Here is a 22,739-nt window from a genome sequence, read left to right on the forward strand (position 1 = left end):
AACCAGAGTGTTTTTCATGCATGGCAAACCAGGGTTCAATGAAACTTCATAAATGAGTTGAATCTCGTTCAGTTTCAAGTTCTAGCAGCAAGTGTTCATTCAGGCTAAGAACAGCATTCTTGTGCTATTCTGGCCATACACAGTGAAAATAGCATTCGCGTCTCTTCCTAGCAAGTACAGTGTATTGGATGGAAGAGAAGCTCCTGTTTTACTTAGTTTCCAATACTGAGTTGAACTAGATAAGCCCCGTTTGTGTAGGAAACACAGATGTTTTGTTCTGAGCTAGCTCACTGTACTGACACTATAGGAAACACAGTAGAGTGCAAGAATTCCCCTTTTTCAAAAGCAGAGTGTTTTTCTTGCATGGCACACGAGGGTTCAATGAAACTTCCTAAACGGAGTTGAATCACGTTCAGTTTCTAGTTGTAGCAGCAAGTGTTCATTCAGGCTAAGAACAGCATTCTTGTGCTATTCTGGCCATACACAGTGCAAATAGCATTCACGTCTGTTCCCAGGCAGTACAGTGTATTGGACTGAAGAGAAGCTCCTGTTTTACTTTGTTTCCAATTCTGAGTTGAACTAGATATGTCCCGTTTGTGTAGGAAGCACAGTTCTTTTATTCTGAGCTAGCTCACTGTACTGGCTCTATAGGATACAGAGTAGAGTGCAAGAATGCCCATTTCCAAAGCAGAATGTTTTTCTTGCATGGCACACTAGGGTTCAATGAAACTTCCTAAACGGAGTTGAATCACGTTCAGTTTCATGTTCTAGCAGCAAGTGTTCATTCAGACTAAGAACAGCACTCTTGTGCTATTCTGGCCATACACAGTGAAAATAGCATTCGCGTCTGCTCCCATACAGTACAGTGTATTGGACTGAAGAGAAGCTCCTGTTGTACTTAGTTTCCAATACTGAGTTGAACTAGATATGCCCCGTTTGTGTAGGAAGCACAGTCCTTTTGTTCTGAGCTAGCTCAGTGTTCTGGCCCTATAGGAAAAACAGTTGAGTGCAAGAATGCCCGTTTCAAAAGCAGACTGTTTTTCTTGCGTTGCACACTAGGGCTCAATGAAACTTCCTAAACGGAGTTGAATCACGTTCAGTTTCAAGTTCTAGCAGTAAGTGTTCATTCAGGCTAAGAACAGCACTCTTGTGCTATTCTGGCCATACACAGTGAAAATAGCATTCGCGTCTGCTCCCAGCCAGTACAATGTATTGGACTGAAGAGAACCTCCTATTTTATGAAGTTTCCAATACTGAATTGAACTAGATATGCCCCGTTTGTGTAGGAAGCACAGTTCTTTTGTTCTGAGCTAGCTCACTGTTCTGGCCCTATAGGAAACAGAGTAGAGTGCAAGAATGCCCGTTTCAAACGCTGAGTGGTTTTTTTTGCATGGCACAAGAGGGTTCAATGATACTTCCTAAATGGAGTTGAATCACGTTCAGTTTCAAGTTCTAGCAGAAGGTGTTCATTCAGGCTAAGAACAGCACTCTTGTGCTATTCTGGCCACACACAGTGCAAATATCATTCGCGCCTGTTCCCAGCCAGTACACTGTAATGAACTGAAGAGATGCTCCTGTTTTACTTATTTTCCAATACTGAGTTGAACTAGATATGCCCCGTTTGTGTTGGCAGCACAGATCTTTTGTTCTGAGGTAGCTCACTGTTCTGGCCCTATATGAAACACAGTAGAATACAAGAATGCCCGTTTCTCAAAAGCAGAGTATTTTTATGGCATGGCACACTAGGGATCAATGAAACTTCCAAAACGGAGCTGAATCTCGTTCAGCTTCAAGTTGTAGCAGCAAGTGTTCATTCAGGCTAAGAACAGCACTCTTGTGCTATTCTGGCCATACACAGTGAAAATAGCATTCGCGTCTGTTCCCAGCCAGTACAGTGTATTGGACTGAAGAGAAGCTCCTGTTTTACTTAGTTTCCAATTGTGAGTTGAACTAGATATGCCCCGTTTTTGTAGGAAGCACAATTCTTTTGTTCTGAGCTAGCTCACTGTACTGGCTCTATAGGAAACACAGTAGAGTGCAAGAATGCCCGTTTCTCAAAAGCAGAGTGTTTTTCTTGCATGGCACACTAGGGTTCAATGAAACTTCCTAAACGGAGTTGAATCACGTTCAGTTTCAAGTTCTAGGAGAAGGTGTTCATTCAGGCTAAGAACAGAACTCTTGTGCTATTCTGGCCATACACAGTGCAAATAGCATTCGCGTCTGTTACCATCCAGTACAGTGTATGGGACTGAAGAGAAGCTCCTATTTTATAAAGTTTCCAATACTGACTTGAACTAGATATGTCCCGTTTGTGTAGGAAGCACAGTTCTTTTGTTCTGAGCTAGCTCACTGTACTGGTTCTTTAGGAATCACAGTAGAGTACAAGAATGCCCTTTTCTCAAAAGGAGAGTGTTTTTCCTGCATGGCACACTTGGGATAAATGAAACTTCCCAAACGGATTTGAATCACGTTCAGTTTCAAGTTCTAGCAGCAAGTGTTCATTCAGACAAAGAACAGCACTCTTGTGCTATTCTGGCCATACACAGTGCAAATAGCATTCACATCTGTTCCCAGCCAGTACAGTGTATTGGACTGAAGAGAACCTCCTGTTTTACTTAGTGTACAATACTGAGTTGAACTAGATATGCACCGTTTGTGTAGGAGGCACAGTTCTTTGGTCTGAGCTAGCTCACTCTTCTGGCCCTATAGGAAACAAAGTAGAGTGCTAGAATGCCCGTTTCAAAAACAGAGTGTTTTTTGTGCACGGCGCAATAGGATTCAATGAAACTTCGTAAACGGAGTTGAATCACGTTCAGTTTCAAGTTCTAGCAGCAAGTGTTCATTCAGGAAAAGAACAGCATTCTTGTGCTATTCTGGCCATACACAGTGCAAATATCTTTCGCGTCTGTTCCCAGCCAGTACAGTGTATTGGACCGAAGAGAAGCTCATGTTTTACTTAGTTTCTAATACTGAGTTGAACTAGATATGCCCCGTATGTGTAGGAAGCACAGTTCTTTGGTCTGAGCTAGCTCACTGTTCTGGCCCTATAGGAAACACAGTAGAGTGCAAGAATGCCCGTTTCAAAAGCAGAGAGTTTTTCTTGCATGGCACACTAGGGTTCAATGAAACTTCCTAAACGGAGTTGAATCACTTTCAGTTTAAAGTTCTAGCAGGAAGTGTTCATTCAGGATAAGAACAGCATTCTTGTGCTATTCTGGCCATACACAGTGCAAATAGCATTCGCGTCTGTTCCCAACAAGTACAGTGTTTTGTAGTGAAGAGAAGCACCTGTTTTACTTAGTTTCCAATACTGAGTTGAACTAGATATGCCCCGTTTGTGTAGAAAGCACAGTTATTTTGTTCTGAGCTAGATCACTGTACTGGTCTTATAGGAAACACAGTAGAGTGCAAGAATGCCAGTTTCTCAAAACCAGAGTGTTTTCCATGCATGGCAAACCAGGGTTCAATGAAACTTCATAAATGAGTTGAATCTCGTTCAGTTTCAAGTTCTAGCAGCAAGTGTTCATTCAGGCTAAGAACAGCATTCTTGTGCTATTCTGGCCATACACAGTGAAAATAGCATTCGCGTCTCTTCCTAGCAAGTACAGTGTATTGGATGGAAGAGAAGCTCCTGTTTTACTTAGTTTCCAATACTGAGTTGAACTAGATAAGCCCCGTTTGTGTAGGAAACACAGATGTTTTGTTCTGAGCTAGCTCACTGTACTGACACTATAGGAAACACAGTAGAGTGCAAGAATTCCCCTTTTTCAAAAGCAGAGTGTTTTTCTTGCATGGCACACGAGGGTTCAATGAAACTTCCTAAACGGAGTTGAATCACGTTCAGTTTCTAATTGTAGCAGCAAGTGTTCATTCAGGCTAAGAACAGCACTCGTGCTATTCCAGCCATAAACAGTGCTAATAGCTTTCGCGTCTTTTCCCAGCCAGTACAGTGTAATGGACTCAAGAGACGCTCCTGTTTTACTTAGTTTCCAATACTAAGTTAAACTAGATATGCCCCGTTAGTGTAGGAAGCTCAGTTCTTTTGTTCGGAGCTAGCTCACTGTACTATCCCTATGGAAACACGGTAGAGTTCAAGAATGCCCGTTTCTCAAATGCAGAGTGTTTTTCTTGCATGGCACTCTAGGGTTCAATGAAACATCGTAAACGTAGATGAATCACGTTCAGTTTCAATTCTAGCAGCAAGTGCTCATTCAGGGTAAGAACAGCACTTTTGTGCTATTCTGGCCCTACACACTACAAATAGCATTCGCGTCTGTTCCCAGCCAGTAGAGTGTAATGGAATGAAGAGACTCTCCTGTTTTAATTAGTTTCCAATATTGAGTTGAACTAGACATGCCCCGTTTGTATAGGAAGCACAGTTCTTTTGTTCTGAGCTAGCTCACTGTACTGGCCCTATAGGAAATACAGTAGAGTTCAAGAATGCCCGGTTATCAAATGCAGAGTGTTTTTCTTGCATGCCACACTAGGGTTCATTGAAACTTCCTAAACGGAGTTGAATCACGTTCAGTTTCAAGTTCTAGCAGCAAGTGTTCATTCAGGCTAAGAACAGAACTCTAATGCTATTCTGGCCATACACAGTGCAAATAGCATTCGTGTCTGTTCCCAGCCAGTAGAGTGTATTGGACTGAAGAGAAGCACCTGCTTTAGTTAGTTTATAATACTGAGTTGAACTAGATATTCCCCGTTTGTGTAGGTAGCACAGTTCTTTTGTTCTGACATTGCTCACTCTACTGGCTCTGTAGGAAACACAGTAGAGTGCAAGAATGCCCGTTTCTGAAAAGCAGAGTGTTTTTCTTGAATGGCACAATAGGGTTCAATGAAACTTCCTAATCGGAGTTGAATCACGTTCAGTTTCAAGTTCTAGAAGCAAGTGTTCATTCAGGCTAAGAACAGCAGTCTTGTGCTTTTCTCCCATAAGAGTGCAAATAGAATCCGCGTCTGTTCCCAGCCAGTACAGTGTATTGGACTGAAGAGAAGCTCCTGTTTTACAAAGTTTCCAATACTGAGTTGAACTAGATATGCCCCGTTTGTGTAGGAAGCACAGTTCTTTTGTTCTGAGCTAGCTCACTGTACTGGCCCTATAGGAAACACAGTAGAGTGCAAGAATGCCTGTTTCTCAAAAGCAGAGTGTTTTTCTTCCATGGCACACTAGAGTTCAGTGAAACTTCCTAAACGGAGTTGAATCACGTTCAGTTTCAATTTCTAGCAGCAAGTGCTCATTCAGGCTAAGAACAGCACTCTTGTGCTATTCTGGACATACACAATGCAAATAGCATTAACGTCTGTTCCCAGCCTGTACAGTGTATTGGACTGAAGAGAAGCTCCTGCTTTACTTAGTTTCCAATACTGAGTTGAACTAGATATGCCCCGTTTGTGTAGGAAGCACAGTTCCTTTGTTCTGAGCTAGCTCACTGTTCTGGCCCTGTAGGAAACAGAGTGGAAGCAAGAATGCCCATTTCAAAAGCAGAGTGTTTTTCTTGCATGGCACACTAGGGTTCAATGAAACTTCCTAAACGGAGTTGAATCACGTTCAGATTCAATTTGTAGCAGCACGTGTTCATTCAGGCTAAGAACAGCAGTCTTGTGCTATTCTGGCCATACACAGTGCAAATAGCATTCGCGTCTGTTCCCAGGCAGTACAGTGTATTGGAATGAAGAGAAGCTCCTGTTTTACTTAGTTTCCAATATTGAGTTGAACTAGATATGCCCCGTTTGTGTAGGAGGCACAGTTCTTTTGTTCTGAGCTAGCTCACTGTACTGGCTCTATAGGAAACACAGTAGAGTGCAAGAATGCCCGTTTCTCAAAAGCTGAGTGTTTTTCTTGCATGGCACACCAGGGTTCAATGAAACTTCCTTAACGGACTTGAATCACATTCAGTTTCAAATTCTAGCAGCAAGTGTTCATTCAGGCTAAGAACAGCACTCTTGTGCTTTTCTCCCATACATAGTGCAAATAGCATTCGCGTCTGTTCCCAGCCAGTACAGTGTATTGGACTGAAGAGAAGCTCCTATTTTATAAAGTTTCCAATACTGAATTGAACTAGATATGCACCGTTTGTGTAGGAAGCACAGTTCTTTTGTTCTGAGATAGCTCACTGTACTGGTTCTTTAGGAATCACAGTAGAGTGCAAGAATGCCCTTTTCTCAAAAGAAGAGTGTTTTTCCTGCATGGCACACTTGGGATAAATGTAACTTCCTAAACGGATTTGAATCACGTTCAGTTTCAAGTTCTCGCAGCAAGTGTTCATTCAGACAAAGAACAGCACTCTTGTGCTTATCTGACCATACACAGTGCAAATAGCATTCGCGTCTGTTCCCAGGCAGTACAGTGTATTGGACTGAAGAGAAGCTCCTGCTTTACTTAGTTTCCAATACTGAGTTGAACTAGATGTGCCCCGTTTTTGTTGGAAGCACAGTTCTTTTGTTCTGAGCTAGCTCACTGTTCTGGCCCTATAGAAAACACAGTAGATTGCAAAAATGCCCGTTTCTCAAAAGCAGAGTGTTTTTCTTGCATGGCACACTAGGGTACAATGAAACTTCCTAACGAAGTTGAATCACGTTCAGTTTAAAGTTCTAGCAGCAAGTGTGCATTCAGGCTAAGAACAGCACTCTTGTGCTTATCTGGCCATACACTGTGCAAATATTATTTGCGTCTGTTCCAAGCCAGTACAGTGTATTGGACTGAAGAGAAGCTCCTGTTTTACTTAGTTTCCAATTCTGAGTTGAACTAGATATGCCCCGTTTGTGTAGGAAGCACAGTTCTTTTGTTCTGAGCTAGCTCACTATACTGGCTCTATAGGAAACAGAGTAGAGTGCAAGAATGCCCATTTCAAAAGCAGAGTGTTTCTCTTGCATGGCACACTAGGGTTCAATGAAACTTCCTAAACGGAGTTGAATCACGTTCAGTTTCAAGTTCTAGCAGCATGTGTTCATTCAGGCTAAGAACAGCACTCTTGTGCTTTTCTCCCATACACAGTACAAATAGCATCCGCGTCTGTTCCCAGCCAGTACAGTGTATTGGACTGAAGAGAAGCTCCTGTTTTACAGAGTTTCCAATACTGAGTTGAACTAGATATGCCCCGTTTGTGTAGGAAGCACAGATCTTTTGTTCTGAGCTAGCTCACTGTTCTGGCCCTGTAGGAAACACAGTGGAAGCAAGAATGCCCATGTCAAAAGCAGAGTGTTTTTCTTGCATGGCACACTAGGGTTCAATGAAACTTCCTAAACGGAGTTGAATCACGTTCAGTTTCAATTTGTAGCAGCACGTGTTCATTCAGGCTAAGAACAGCACTCTTGTGCTATTCTGGTCATACACAGTGCAAATAGCATTCGTGTCTGTTCCCAGCCAGTACTGTGTATTGCACTGAAGAGAAGCTCCTGTTTTACTTAGTTTCCAATACTGAGTTGAACTAGATATGCTTCGTTTGTGTAGGAAGCACAGTACTTTTGTTCTGATCTAGCTCACTGTACTGGCTCTTTAGGAAACAGGGTAGAGTGCAAAAATGCCCGTTTCTCAAAAGCAGAGTGTTTTTCTTGCATGGCACACTAGGGTTCAATGAAACATCCTAAACGGATTCGAATCACGTTCAGTTTCATATTCTAGCAGCAAGTGATCATTCACGCTAAGAACAGCACTCTTGTGCTATTCTGGCCATACACAGTGCAAATAGCATTCGCGTCTGTTCTCAGTCAATACAGTGTATTGGACTGAAGAGAATCTCCTGTTTTAATTAGTTTCCAATACTGAGTTGAACTAGATATGCCCCGTTTGTGTAGGAAGCACAGTCTTTTGTTCTGAGCTAGCTCACTGTTCTGGCCCTATAGGTAACACAGTAGAGTGCAAGAATGCCCGTTTCTCAAAAAGAGTGTTTTTCTTGCATGGCACACTTGGGATAAATGAAACTTCCTAAACGGATTTGAATCATGTTCAGTTTCAAGTTCTAGCAGCAAGTGTTCATTCAGAAAAAGAACAGCACTCTTGTGCTATTCTGGCCATACACAGTGCAAATAGCATTCGCATCTGTTCCCAGCCAGTACAGTGTATTGGACTGAAGAGAACTTCCTGTTTTACTTAGTGTACAATTCTGAGTTGAACTAGGTATGCCCCGTTTGTGTAGGAGGCACAGTTCTTTGCTTTGAGCTAGCTCACTGTTCTGGCCCTATAGGAAACAAAGTAGAGTGCAAGAATGCCCGTTTCAAAAACAGAGTGTTTTTCTTGCACGGAGCACTAGGATTCAATGAAACTTCGTAAACAGAGTTGAATCACGTTCAGTTTCAAGTTCTAGCAGCAAGTGTTCATTCAGGATAAGAACAGCATTCTTGTGCTATTCTGGCCATACACAGTGCAAATAGCTTTCACGTCTGTTCCCAGCCAGTACAGTGTATTGGACCGAAGAGAAGCTCATGTTTTACTTAGTTTCTAATACTGAGTTGAACTAGATATGCCCCGTTTGTGTAGGAAGCACAGTTCTTTGGTCTGAGCTAGCTCACTGTTCTGGCCCTATAGGAAACACAGTAGTGTGCAAGAATGCCCGTTTCAAAAGCAGAGATGTTTTCTTGCATGGCACACTAGGGTTCAATGAAACTTCCTAAACGGAGTTGAATCACTTTCAGTTTAAAGTTCTTGCAGCAAGTGTTCATTCAGGCTAAGAACAGCATTCTTGTGCTATTCTGGCCATACACAGTGCAAATAGCATTCGCGTCTGTTCCCAACCAGTACAGTGTATTGCAGTGAAGAGAAGCTCCTGTTTTACTTAGTGTCCAATACTGAGTTGAACTAGATATGCCCCGTTTGTGTAGGAAGCACTGTTATTTTGTTCTGAGCTAGATCACTGTACTGGTCTTATAGGAAACACAGTAGAGTGCAAGAATGCCAGTTTCTCAAACCAGAGTGTTTTCCATGCATGGCAAACCAGGGTTCAATGAAACTTCCTAAATGAGTTGAATCTCGTTCAGTTTCAAGTTCTAGCAGCAAGTGTTCATTCAGGCTAAGAACAGCATTCTTGTGCTATTCTGGCCATACACAGTGTAAATAGCATTCGCGTGTCTTCCCAGCAAGTACAGTGTATTGGATGGAAGAGAAGCTCCTGTTTTACTTAGTTTCCAATACTGAGTTGAACTAGATAAGCCCCGTTTTTGTAGGAAACACAGATGTTTTGTTCTGAGCTAGCTCACTGTACTGACACTATAGGAAACACAGTAGAGTGCAAGAATTCCCCTTTTTCAAAAGCAGAGTGTTTTTCTTGCATGGCACACGAGGGTTCAATGAAACTTCCTAAACGGAGTTGAATCACGTTCAGTTTCTAATTGTAGCAGCAAGTGTTCATTCAGGCTAAGAACAGCACTCTTGTGCTATTCCAGCCATAAACAGTGCTAATAGCTTTCGCGTCTTTTCCCAGCCAGTACAGTGTAATGGACTCAAGAGACACTCCTGTTTTAATTAGTTTCCTTTATTGAGTTGAACTAGACATGCCCCGTTTGTATAGGAAGCACAGTTCTTTTGTTCTGAGCTAGCTCACTGTACTGGCCCTATAGGAAACACAGTAGAGTTCAAGAATGCCCGGTTATCAAAAGCAGAGTGTTTTTCTTGCATGCCACACTAGGGTTCATTGAAACTTCCTAAACGGAGTTGAATCACGTTCAGTTTCAAGTTCTAGCAGCAAGTGTTCATTCAGGCTAAGAACAGCACTCTAATTCTATTCTGGCCATACGCAGTGCAAATAGCATTCGTGTCTGTTCCCAGCCAGTAGAGTGTATTGGACTGAAGAGAAGCTCCTGCTTTACTTAGTTTATAATACTGAGTTGAACTAGATATTCCCCGTTTGTGTAGGTAGCACAGTTCTTTTGTTCTGACCTTGCTCACTCTACTGGCTCTGTAGGAAACACAGTAGAGTGCAAGAATGCCCGTTTCTGAAAAGCAGAGTGTTTTTCTTGAATGGCACACTAGGGTTCAATGAAACTTCCTAATCGGAGTTGAATCACGTTCAGTTTCAAGTGCTAGCAGCAAGTGTCCATTCAGGCTAAGAACAGCACTCTTGTGCTTTTCTCCCATAAGAGTGCAAATAGCATCCGCATCTGTTCTCAAAAGAAGAGTGTTTTTCCTGCATGGCACACTTGGGATAAATGTAACTTCCTAAACGGATTTGAATCACGTTCAGTTTCAAGTTCTAGCAGCAAGTGTTCATTCAGACAAAGAACAGCACTCGTGTGCTATTCTGGCCATACACAGGGCAAGTAGCATTTGCGTCTGTTCCCAGCCAGTACAGTGTATTGGACTGAAGAGAAGCTCCTGCTTTACTTAGTTTCCAATACTGAGTTGAACTAGATGTGCCCCGTTTTTGTTGGAAGCACAGTTCTTTTGTTCTGAGCTAGCTCACTGTTCTGGCCCTATAGAAAACACAGTAGATTGCAAAAATGCCCGTTTCTCAAAAGCAGAGTGTTTTTCTTGCATGGCACACTAGGGTACAATGAAACTTCCTAACGAAGTTGAATCACGTTCAGTTTAAAGTTCTAGCAGCAAGTGTGCATTCAGGCTAAGAACAGCACTCTTGTGCTTATCTGGCCATACACTGTGCAAATATTATTTGCGTCTGTTCCAAGCCAGTACAGTGTATTGGACTGAAGAGAAGCTCCTGTTTTACTTAGTTTCCAATTCTGAGTTGAACTAGATATGCCCCGTTTGTGTAGGAAGCACAGTTCTTTTGTTCTGAGCTAGCTCACTATACTGGCTCTATAGGAAACAGAGTAGAGTGCAAGAATGCCCATTTCAAAAGCAGAGTGTTTCTCTTGCATGGCACACTAGGGTTCAATGAAACTTCCTAAACGGAGTTGAATCACGTTCAGTTTCAAGTTCTAGCAGCATGTGTTCATTCAGGCTAAGAACAGCACTCTTGTGCTTTTCTCCCATACACAGTACAAATAGCATCCGCGTCTGTTCCCAGCCAGTACAGTGTATTGGACTGAAGAGAAGCTCCTGTTTTACAGAGTTTCCAATACTGAGTTGAACTAGATATGCCCCGTTTGTGTAGGAAGCACAGATCTTTTGTTCTGAGCTAGCTCACTGTTCTGGCCCTGTAGGAAACACAGTGGAAGCAAGAATGCCCATGTCAAAAGCAGAGTGTTTTTCTTGCATGGCACACTAGGGTTCAATGAAACTTCCTAAACGGAGTTGAATCACGTTCAGTTTCAATTTGTAGCAGCACGTGTTCATTCAGGCTAAGAACAGCACTCTTGTGCTATTCTGGTCATACACAGTGCAAATAGCATTCGTGTCTGTTCCCAGCCAGTACTGTGTATTGCACTGAAGAGAAGCTCCTGTTTTACTTAGTTTCCAATACTGAGTTGAACTAGATATGCTTCGTTTGTGTAGGAAGCACAGTACTTTTGTTCTGATCTAGCTCACTGTACTGGCTCTTTAGGAAACAGGGTAGAGTGCAAAAATGCCCGTTTCTCAAAAGCAGAGTGTTTTTCTTGCATGGCACACTAGGGTTCAATGAAACATCCTAAACGGATTCGAATCACGTTCAGTTTCATATTCTAGCAGCAAGTGATCATTCACGCTAAGAACAGCACTCTTGTGCTATTCTGGCCATACACAGTGCAAATAGCATTCGCGTCTGTTCTCAGTCAATACAGTGTATTGGACTGAAGAGAATCTCCTGTTTTAATTAGTTTCCAATACTGAGTTGAACTAGATATGCCCCGTTTGTGTAGGAAGCACAGTCTTTTGTTCTGAGCTAGCTCACTGTTCTGGCCCTATAGGTAACACAGTAGAGTGCAAGAATGCCCGTTTCTCAAAAAGAGTGTTTTTCTTGCATGGCACACTTGGGATAAATGAAACTTCCTAAACGGATTTGAATCATGTTCAGTTTCAAGTTCTAGCAGCAAGTGTTCATTCAGAAAAAGAACAGCACTCTTGTGCTATTCTGGCCATACACAGTGCAAATAGCATTCGCATCTGTTCCCAGCCAGTACAGTGTATTGGACTGAAGAGAACTTCCTGTTTTACTTAGTGTACAATTCTGAGTTGAACTAGGTATGCCCCGTTTGTGTAGGAGGCACAGTTCTTTGCTTTGAGCTAGCTCACTGTTCTGGCCCTATAGGAAACAAAGTAGAGTGCAAGAATGCCCGTTTCAAAAACAGAGTGTTTTTCTTGCACGGAGCACTAGGATTCAATGAAACTTCGTAAACAGAGTTGAATCACGTTCAGTTTCAAGTTCTAGCAGCAAGTGTTCATTCAGGATAAGAACAGCATTCTTGTGCTATTCTGGCCATACACAGTGCAAATAGCTTTCACGTCTGTTCCCAGCCAGTACAGTGTATTGGACCGAAGAGAAGCTCATGTTTTACTTAGTTTCTAATACTGAGTTGAACTAGATATGCCCCGTTTGTGTAGGAAGCACAGTTCTTTGGTCTGAGCTAGCTCACTGTTCTGGCCCTATAGGAAACACAGTAGTGTGCAAGAATGCCCGTTTCAAAAGCAGAGATGTTTTCTTGCATGGCACACTAGGGTTCAATGAAACTTCCTAAACGGAGTTGAATCACTTTCAGTTTAAAGTTCTTGCAGCAAGTGTTCATTCAGGCTAAGAACAGCATTCTTGTGCTATTCTGGCCATACACAGTGCAAATAGCATTCGCGTCTGTTCCCAACCAGTACAGTGTATTGCAGTGAAGAGAAGCTCCTGTTTTACTTAGTTTCCAATACTGAGTTGAACTAGATATGCCCCGTTTGTGTAGGAAGCACTGTTATTTTGTTCTGAGCTAGATCACTGTACTGGTCTTATAGGAAACACAGTAGAGTGCAAGAATGCCAGTTTCTCAAACCAGAGTGTTTTCCATGCATGGCAAACCAGGGTTCAATGAAACTTCCTAAATGAGTTGAATCTCGTTCAGTTTCAAGTTCTAGCAGCAAGTGTTCATTCAGGCTAAGAACAGCATTCTTGTGCTATTCTGGCCATACACAGTGTAAATAGCATTCGCGTGTCTTCCCAGCAAGTACAGTGTATTGGATGGAAGAGAAGCTCCTGTTTTACTTAGTTTCCAATACTGAGTTGAACTAGATAAGCCCCGTTTTTGTAGGAAACACAGATGTTTTGTTCTGAGCTAGCTCACTGTACTGACACTATAGGAAACACAGTAGAGTGCAAGAATTCCCCTTTTTCAAAAGCAGAGTGTTTTTCTTGCATGGCACACGAGGGTTCAATGAAACTTCCTAAACGGAGTTGAATCACGTTCAGTTTCTAATTGTAGCAGCAAGTGTTCATTCAGGCTAAGAACAGCACTCTTGTGCTATTCCAGCCATAAACAGTGCTAATAGCTTTCGCGTCTTTTCCCAGCCAGTACAGTGTAATGGACTCAAGAGACACTCCTGTTTTAATTAGTTTCCTTTATTGAGTTGAACTAGACATGCCCCGTTTGTATAGGAAGCACAGTTCTTTTGTTCTGAGCTAGCTCACTGTACTGGCCCTATAGGAAACACAGTAGAGTTCAAGAATGCCCGGTTATCAAAAGCAGAGTGTTTTTCTTGCATGCCACACTAGGGTTCATTGAAACTTCCTAAACGGAGTTGAATCACGTTCAGTTTCAAGTTCTAGCAGCAAGTGTTCATTCAGGCTAAGAACAGCACTCTAATTCTATTCTGGCCATACGCAGTGCAAATAGCATTCGTGTCTGTTCCCAGCCAGTAGAGTGTATTGGACTGAAGAGAAGCTCCTGCTTTACTTAGTTTATAATACTGAGTTGAACTAGATATTCCCCGTTTGTGTAGGTAGCACAGTTCTTTTGTTCTGACCTTGCTCACTCTACTGGCTCTGTAGGAAACACAGTAGAGTGCAAGAATGCCCGTTTCTGAAAAGCAGAGTGTTTTTCTTGAATGGCACACTAGGGTTCAATGAAACTTCCTAATCGGAGTTGAATCACGTTCAGTTTCAAGTGCTAGCAGCAAGTGTCCATTCAGGCTAAGAACAGCACTCTTGTGCTTTTCTCCCATAAGAGTGCAAATAGCATCCGCATCTGTTCTCAAAAGAAGAGTGTTTTTCCTGCATGGCACACTTGGGATAAATGTAACTTCCTAAACGGATTTGAATCACGTTCAGTTTCAAGTTCTAGCAGCAAGTGTTCATTCAGACAAAGAACAGCACTCGTGTGCTATTCTGGCCATACACAGGGCAAGTAGCATTTGCGTCTGTTCCCAGCCAGTACAGTGTATTGGACTGAAGAGAAGCTCCTGTTTTACTTAGTTTACAATAATGAGTTGAACTCGATATGCCACGTTTGTGTATGAAGCACAGTTCTTTTGTTCTGAGATAGCTCACTGTACTGGCCCTATAGGAAACCCTGTAGAGTGCAAGAATGCCCATTTCTCAAAAGCAGAGTGGTTTTCTTTCATTGCACACTAGGGTTCAGTGAAACTCCTTAACGGAGTTGATCACGTTCAGTTAAAGTTCTAGCAGCAAGTGTTCATTCAGGCTAAGAACAGCATTCTTGTGCTATTCTGACCATACACAGTGCAAATAGCATTCGCGTCTGTTCCCAGGCAGTACAGTGTATTGGACTGAAGAGAAGCTCCTGCTTTACTTAGTTTCCAATACTGAGTTAAACTAGATGTGCCCCGTTTTTGTTGGAAGCACAGTTCTTTTGTTCTGAGCTAGCTCACTGTTCTGGCCCTATAGAAAACACAGTAGATTGCAAAAATGCCCGTTTCTCAAAAGCAGAGTGTTTTTCTTGCATGGCACACTAGGGTACAATGAAACTTCCTAACGTACTTGAATCACGTTCAGTTTAAAGTTCTAGCAGCAAGTGTGCATTCAGGCTAAGAACAGCACTCTTGTGCTTATCTGGCCATACACTGTGCAAATATTACTTGCGTCTGTTCCAAGCCAGTACAGTGTATTGGACTGAAGAGAAGCTCCTGTTTTACTTAGTTTCAAATTCTGAGTTGAACTAGATATGCCCCGTTTGTTTAGGAAGCACAGTTCTTTTGTTCTGAGCTAGCTCACTATACTGGCTCTATAGGAAACAGAGTAGAGTACAAGAATGCCCATTTCAAAAGCAGAGTGTTTCTCTTGCATGGCACACTAGGGTTCAGTGAAACTTCCTAAACGGAGTTGAATCACGTTCAGTTTCAAGTTCTAGCAGCATGTGTTCATTCAGGCTAAGAACAGCACTCTTGTGCTTTTCTCGCATACACAGTACAAATAGCTTCCGCGTCTGTTCCCAGCCAGTACAGTGTATTGGACTGAAGAGAAGCTCCTGTTTTACTTAGTTTCCAATACTGAGTTGAACTAGATATGCCCCGTTTGTGTAGGAAGCACAGTTCTTTTGTTCTGAGCTAGCTCACTGTACTGGCTCGATAAGAAACACAGTAGAGTGCAAGAATGCCCATGTCAAACAAGAGTGTTTTTCTTGCATGGCACACTAGGGTTCAATGAAACTTCCTAAACGGAGTTGAATCACGTTCAGCTTCAAGTTCTAGCAGCAAGTGTTCATTCAGGCTAAGAACAGAACTCTTGTGCCATTCTGGCCATACAGAGTGCAAATAGCAATGGCATCTGTTCCCAGCCAGTACAGTGTATTGGACTGTAGAGAAGCTCCTGCTTTACTTAGTGTCCAATACTGAGTTGAACTAGATATGCCCCGTTTGTGCAGGAAGCACAGTTCTTTTGTTCTGAGCTTGCTCACTGTACTGGCCCTATAAGAAACACAGTAGAGTGCAAGAATGTCCGTTTCTTAAAAGCAGAGTGTTTTTCTTGCATGGCACACTAGGGTTCAATGAAACGTCCTAAACGGAGTTGAATCACGTTCAGATTCAAGTTCTATCAGCAAGTGTTCATTCAGGCTAGAACAGCACCCTTGTGCTATTCTAGCCATACACAGTGCAAATTCATTCGCGCCTGCTCCCAGCCAGTACACTGTAATGAATTGAAGAGATGCTCCTGTTTTACTTAGTTTCCAATACTGAGTTGAACTATATATGCCCCGTTTCTATAGGAAGCACAGTTCTTTTGTTCTGAGCTAGCTCACTGTTCTGGCCCTATAGGAAAAACAGTAGAGTGAAAGAATGCCTGTTTCTCAAAAGCAGAGTGTTTTTCTTGAATGGCACACTAGGGTTCAATGAAACTTCCTAAACGGAGTTGAATCACCTTCAGTTTCAATTTCTAGCAGCAAGTGTTCATTCAGGATAAGAACAGCACCCTTGTGCTATTCTGGCAATAAACAGGGCAAATAGCATTCGCATCTGTTCCCAGCCAGTACAGTGTATTGGACTGAAGAGAAGCTCCTGTTTTACTTAGTTTCCAATACTGAGTTGAACTAGATATGCCCCGTTTGTGTAGGAAGCACAGTTCTTTTGTTCTGAGGTAGCTCATTGTTCTGGCCCTATAGGAAACACAGTAGAGTGCAAGAATGTCCGTTCTTAAAAGCAGAGTCTTTTTCTTGCATGGCACACTAGGGTTCAATGAAACTTCCTAAACGGAGTTGAATCATGTTCAGTTCCAAGTTCTAGCAGGAAGTGTTCATTCAGGCTAACAACAGCACTCTTGTGCTATTCTGGCCATACACATTGCAAATAGCATTCGTATCTGTTCCTAGCCAGGACAGTGTATTGGACTGAAGAGAAACGGCTGCTTTACTTAGTTTCTAACACTGAGTTGAACTAGCTATGCACCATTTGTGTAGGAAGCACAGTTCTTTTGTTCTGAGCTTGCTCACTGTTCTGGCCCTATAGGAAACACAGTAGAGTGCATCAATGCCCATTTCTCAAAAGCAGAGTGTTTTTCTTGCATGGCACACTAGGGTTCAATGAAACTTCCTTAACGGAGTTGAATCACCTTCAGTTTCAAGTTCTAGCAGCAAGTGTTCATTCAGGATAAGAACAGCACTCTTGTGCTATTCTGGCCTTACACAGTGCAAATAGCATTCGCGTCTGTTCCCAGCCAGTACAGTGTATTGGACTGAAGAGAAGCGCCTGCTTTACTTGGTTTCCAATACTGAGTTGAACTAGATATGCTCCCTTTGTGTAGGAAGCACAGTTCTTTTGTTCTGAGCTTGTTCACTGTCCTGGCCCTATAGGAAACACAGTAGAGTGCAAGAATGCCCGTTTCTCAAAAAGAGTGTTTTTCTTGCATTGCACATTAGGGTTCAATGAAACTTCCTAAACGGAGTTGAATCACGTTCAGTTTCAAGTTCTAGCAGCAAGTTTTCATTCAGGCTAGAACAGCACCCTTGTGCTATTCTGGCCATACACAGTGCAAATATCATTCGCGCCTGTTCCCAGCCAGTACACTGTATTGAACTGAAGAGATGCTCCTGTTTTACTTAGTTTCCAATACTAAGTTGATCTAGATATGCCCCGTTTGTGTAGGAAGCACAGTTCTTTTGTTCTGAGCTAGCTCACTGTTCTGGCCCTATAGGAAACACAGTAGAGTGAATGAATGCCTGTTTCTCAAAAGCAGAGTGTTTTTCTTGAATGGCACACTAGGGTTCAATGAAACTTCCTAAACGGAGTTGAATCACCTTCAGTTTCATGTTCTAGCAGCAAGTGTTCATTCAGGATAAGAACAGCACCCTTGTGCTATTCTGGCCATACACAGTGCAAATAACATTCGCATCTGTTCCCAGGCAGTACAGTGTATTGGACTGAAGAGAAGCTCCTGTTTTAATTAGTTTCCAATACTGAGTTGAAATAGATATGCCCTGTTTGTTTCCGAAGCTCAGTTCTTTTGTTCTGAGCTAGCTCACTGTTCTGGACCTATGGGAAACACAGTAGAGTCCAACAATGCCCATTTCTTAAAACCAGAGTGTTTTTCTTGCATGGCACACTAGGGTTCAATGAAACTTCCTAAACGGAGTTGAATCACGTTCAGTTTCAAGTTCTAGGAGCAGGTGTTCATTCAGGCTAAGAACAGCACTCTTGTGCTATTCTGGCCATACACAGTGCAAATAGCATTTGCACTGTTCCCAGCCATTACAGTGTACTGGACTGAAGAGAAGCTCCTGTCTTACTTAGTTTTCAATACTGAGTTGAACTAGATATGCCCCGTTTGTGTCGGAAGCACAATTCTTTTGTCCTGAGCATGCACAGTGTTCTGGCCCTATAGGAAACACAGTAGAGTGCAAGAATTCCCGTTTCTCAAAAGTAGAGTGTTTTTCTTGCATGGCACACTATGGTTCAATTAAACTTCCTAAACGGAGTTGAATCACGTTCAGTTCCAAGTTATAGCAGCAAGTGTTCATTCAGGCAAAGAACAGCACTCTTGTGCTATTCTGGCCATACAGAGTACAAATAGCATTCGCGTCTGTTCCCAGCCAGTACAGTGCATTGGACTGAAGAGAAGCTCCTGTTTTACTTAGTTTCCAATAATGAGTTGAACTAGATATGCCCCATTTGTTTAGGAAGAACAGTTCTTTTGTTCTGAGCTAGCTCACTGTACTGGCCCTATATGAAAAACAGTAGAGTGCAAGATTGTCCGTTTCTTAAAAGCAGAGTGTTTTTCTTGCATGGCACACTAGGGTTCAATGAAACTTCCTAAACGGAGTTGAATCACGTTCAGTTCCAAGTTCCTGCAGCAAGTGTTCATTCAGGCTAAGAACAGCACTCTTGTGCTATTCTGGCCATACACAATGCAAATAGCATTCGTGTCTGTTTTTAGCCAATACAGTCTATTGGACTGAAGAGAAACGCCTGCTTTACTTAGTTTCTAACCCTGAGTTGAACTAGATATGCATCATTTGTGTAGGAAGCACAGTTCTTTTGTTCTGAGCTTGCTCACTGTTCTAGCCCTATAGGAAACACAGTAGAGTGCAAGAATGCACGTTTCTCAAAAGCAGAGTGTTTTCCTTGCATGGCACACTAGGGTTTAATGAAACTTCCTAAACGGAGTTGAATCACGTTCAGTTTCAATTTCTAGCAGCAAGTGTTCTTTCAGGCTAAGAACAGAACTCTTGTGCTATTCTGGTCATACAGAGTGCAAATAGCAATGGCATCTGTTCCCAGCCAGTACAGTGTATTGGACTGAAGAGAAGCTCCTGCTTTACTTAGTGTCCAATACTGAGTTGAACTAGATATGTGCGGTTTGTGTAGTAAGCACAGTTCATTTGTTCTGTGCTAGCACACTGTTCCGGCCCTATAGGAAACACAGTAAAGTGCAAGAATGCCTGTTTCTCAAAAGCATAGTGTTTTTCTTGCATGGCACACTAGGGTTCAATGAAACTTCATAAACGGAGTTGAATCACGTTCAATTTCAAGTTCTAGCAGCCAGTGTTCATTCTGGCTAAGAACAGACCTCTTGTGCTATTCTGGCCAAACACAGTGCAAATAGCATTCACATCTGTTCCCAGCCAGTACAGTGTATTGGACTGAAGTAAGCTCCTGTTTTACTTAGTTTCCAATACTGAGTTGAACTAGATATGCCCCGTTTGTGTAGGAAGCACAGTTCTTTTGTTCTGACCTAGCTCACTGTACTGGCTCTCTAGGAAACACAGTAGAGTGCAAGAATGCCCGTTTCCCAAAGCAGAGTGTTTTTCTTGCATGGCACACTAGGGTTCAATGAAACTTCCTAAACGGAGTTGAATCACGTTCAGTTTCAAGTTCTAACAGCAGGTGTTCATTCAGGCTAAGAACAGCACTCTTGTGATTTTCTCCCATACTCAGTGCAAAGAGCATTCGTGTCTGTTCTCAGCCAGTAGAGTGTATTGGACTGAAGGGAAGCTCCTGTTTTACTTAGTTTCCAATACTGAGTTGAACTAGATATGCCCCGTTTGTGTACGAAGCACAGTTCTTTTGTTCTGAGCTACCTCACTGTACTGGCCCTATATGAAACACAGTAGAGTGCAAGAATGTCCGTTTCTTAAAAGCAGAGTGTTTTTCTTGCATGGCACACTAGGGTTCAGTGAAACTTCCTAAACGGAGTTGAATCACGTTCAGATTCAAGTTCTAGCAGCAAGTGTTCAATCAGGCTAGAACAGCACCCTTGTGCTATTCTAGCCATACACAGTGCAAATATCATTCGCGCCTGTTCCCAGCCAGTACACTGTAATGAATTGAAGAGATGCTCCTATTTTACTTAGTTTCCAATACTGAGTTGAACTATATATGCCCCGTTTGTATAGGAAGCACAGTTCTTTTGTTCTGAGCTAGCTCACTGTTCTGGCCCTATAGGAAACACAGTAGAGTGAAAGAATGCCTGTTTCTCAAAAGCAGAGTGTTTTTCTTGAATGGCACATAGGGTTCAATGAAACTTCCTAAACGGATTTGAATTACCTTCAGTTTCAATTTTTAGCAGCAAGTGTTCATTCAGGAAAAGAACAGCACCCTTGTGCTATTCTGGCAATAAAGAGTGCAAACAGCATTCGCATCTGTTCCCAGCCAGTACAGTGTATTGGACTGAAGAGAAGCTCCTGTTTTACTTAGTGTCCAATACTGAGTTGAACTAGATATGCCCCGTTTGTGTAGGAAGCACAGGTCTTTTGTTCTGAGGTAGCTCATTGTTCTGGCCCTATAGGAAACACAGTAGAGTGCAAGAATGCCGGTTTCTCAAAAGAAGAGTGTTTTTCTTTCATGGCACACTAGGGTTCAATGAAACTTCCTTAACGGAGTTGAATCACCTTCAGTTTCAAGTTCTAGCAGCAAGTGTTCATTCAGGATAAGAACAGCACTCTTGTGCTATTCTGGCCTTACACAGTGCAAATAGCATTCGCGTCCTTCCCAGCCAGTACAGTGTATTGGACTGAAGAGAAGCGCCTGCTTTACTTGGTTTCTAATACTGAGTTGAACTAGATATGCTCCGTTTGTGTAGGAAGCACAGTTCTTTTGTTCTGAGCTTGTTCACTGTTCTGGCCCTATAGGAAACACAGTAGAGTGCAAGAATGCCCGTTTCTCAAATAGAGTGTTTTTCTTGCATTGCACATTAGGGTTCAATGAAACTTCCTAAACGGAGTTGAATCAAGTTCAGTTTCAAGTTTTGGCAGCAAGTTTTCATTCAGGCTAGAACAGCACCCTTGTGCTATTCTGGCCATACACAGTGCAAATATCATTCGCGCCTGTTCCCAGCCAGTACACTGTATTGAACTGAAGAGATGCTCCTGTTTTACTTAGTTTCCAATACTAAGTTGAACTAGATATGCCCCGTTTGTGTAGGAAGTACAGTTCTTTTGTTCTGAGCTAGCTCACTGTTCTGGCCCTATAGGAAACACAGTAGAGTGAATGAATGCCTGTTTCTCAAAAGCAGAGTGTTTTTCTTGAATGGCACACTAGGGTTCAATTAAACTTCCTAAATGGAGTTGAATCACCTTCAGTTTCATGTTCTAGCAGCAAGTGTTCATTCAGGATAAGAACAGCACCCTTGTGCTATTCTGGCCATACACAGTGCAAATAAAATTCGCATCTGTTCCCAGGCAGTACAGTGTATTGGACTGAAGAGAAGCTCCTGTTTTACTTAGTTTCCAATACTGAGTTGAAATAGATATGCCCTGTTTGTTTCCAAAGCTCAGTTCTTTTGTTCTGAGCTAGCTCACTGTTCTGGACCTATGGGAAACACAGTAGAGTCCAACAATGCCCATTTCTCAAAACCAGAGTGTTTTTCTTGCATGGCACACTAGGGTTCAATGAAACTTCCTAAACGGAGTTGAATCACGTTCAGTTCCAAGTTCCTGCAGCAAGTGTTCATGCAGGCTAAGAACAGAACTCTTGTGCCATTCTGGCCATACAGAGTGCAAATATCAATGGCTTTTGTTCCCAGCCAGTACAGTGTATTGGACTGTAGAGAAGCTCCTGCTTTACTTAGTGTCCAATACTGAGTTGTACTAGATATGCCCCGTTTGTGTAGGAAGCACAGTTCTTTTGTTCTGAGCTAGCTCACTGTACTGGCCCTATATGAAACACAATAGAGTGCAAGAATGTCCGTTTCTTAAAAGCAGAGTGTTTTTCTTGCATGGCACACTAGGGTTCAATGAAACTTCCTAAACGGAGTTGAATCACTTTCAGATTCAAGTTCTAGCAGCAAGTGTTCAATCAGGCTAGAACAGAACCCTTGTGCTATTCTAGCCATACACAGTGCAAATATCATTCGCGCCTGCTCCCAGCCAGTACACTGTAATGAAGTGAAGAGATGCTCCTGTTTTACTTAGTTTCCAATACTGAGTTGAACTATATATGCCCCGTTTGTATAGGAAGCACAGTTCTTTTGTTCTGAGCTAGCTCACTGTTCTGGCCCTATAGGAAAAACAGTAGAGTGAAAGAATGCCTGTTTCTCAAAAGCAGAGTGTTTTTCTTGAATGGCACACTAGGGTTCAATGAAACTTCCTATACGGAGTTGAATCACCTTCAGTTTCAAGTTCTAGCAGCAAGTGTTCATTCAGGATAAGAACAGCACCCTTGTGCTATTCTGGCCATACACAGTGCAAATAACATTCGCATCTGTTCCCAGGCAGTACAGTGTATTGGACTGAAGAGAAGCTCCTGTTTTACTTAGTTTCCAATCCTGAGTTGAAATAGATATGCCCTGTTTGTGTCCGAAGCTCAGTTCTTTTGTTCTGAGCTAGCTCACTGTTCTGGACCTATGGGAAACACAGTAGAGTGCAACAATTCCCATTTCTCAAAAGCAGAGTGTTTTTCTTGCATGGCACACTAGGGTTCAATGAAACTTCCTAAACGGAGTTGAATCACGTTCAGTTTCAAGTTCTAGGAGCACGTGTTCATTCAGGCTAAGAGCAGCACTCTTGTG

The sequence above is a fragment of the Peromyscus maniculatus genome, chromosome 3 (genome assembly GCF_049852395.1).
Source record: "Peromyscus maniculatus bairdii isolate BWxNUB_F1_BW_parent chromosome 3, HU_Pman_BW_mat_3.1, whole genome shotgun sequence".
Classification (NCBI taxonomy): Eukaryota; Metazoa; Chordata; class Mammalia; order Rodentia; family Cricetidae; genus Peromyscus; species Peromyscus maniculatus.